Source organism: Colobus angolensis, unplaced genomic scaffold, assembly GCF_000951035.1.
Source record: "Colobus angolensis palliatus isolate OR3802 unplaced genomic scaffold, Cang.pa_1.0 Scaffold136, whole genome shotgun sequence".
Lineage (NCBI taxonomy): Eukaryota > Metazoa > Chordata > Mammalia > Primates > Cercopithecidae > Colobus > Colobus angolensis.
In genome coordinates, this window is record NW_012114444.1 from 1,632,307 (window position 1) to 1,632,915 (window position 609).

Consider the following 609-nt stretch of genomic DNA (forward strand, 5'->3'; position numbering starts at 1 on the left):
TGAGCCACCGCGCCCGGCCAGGGATAAAGTCTTAACCAAGTGCAAAGAGAGTAAAAGTCCAGGGTGACTGACTTTTAAAATGGATCTCTCAGGGCAGGGATGGGTCCACTCCTGAGCTCTCGGACCAAGCCTGGGAGAGCTGGGCAAATCCAGCGCTGGCCAGTGTCTTCTCAGCAGATGCCTGTGAAGGTTGTCATTGGCCCCTGGGATCCTGGACTAAAGGTGCCCTGAGCACCCATCACAGGCCAGGCTCTGGGCTCAGGGGCAGGGGTGGTGGGGTGGGGCCCCCACTCTGCATGCTCATGCTGCCGTGCCGAGGACGAAGCCAGCAGGGGAAGGCCAAGACCGTGCAGCCTTTCCCCAGGAGGCGGCAGGGCCTGCTCCTCAGGCGTCACCCCCACCTCCACTAGGGCCCACCTCAGTCCATCCTCCACGCAGCAGCCACCACCCAGGGGCTGAGGAAGACACACCTAAGGTGGGGCCCTGCACTTACAACAGGACTCCTTCCTCCCACTCCCAGCCCTCAGGTCTCCAACAGCCCAACGCACTGCACTGCAGAGCCTGCTCCCAGAGCCTAGTGCTGAACAGATCTTAAAGACACAAGCCCCT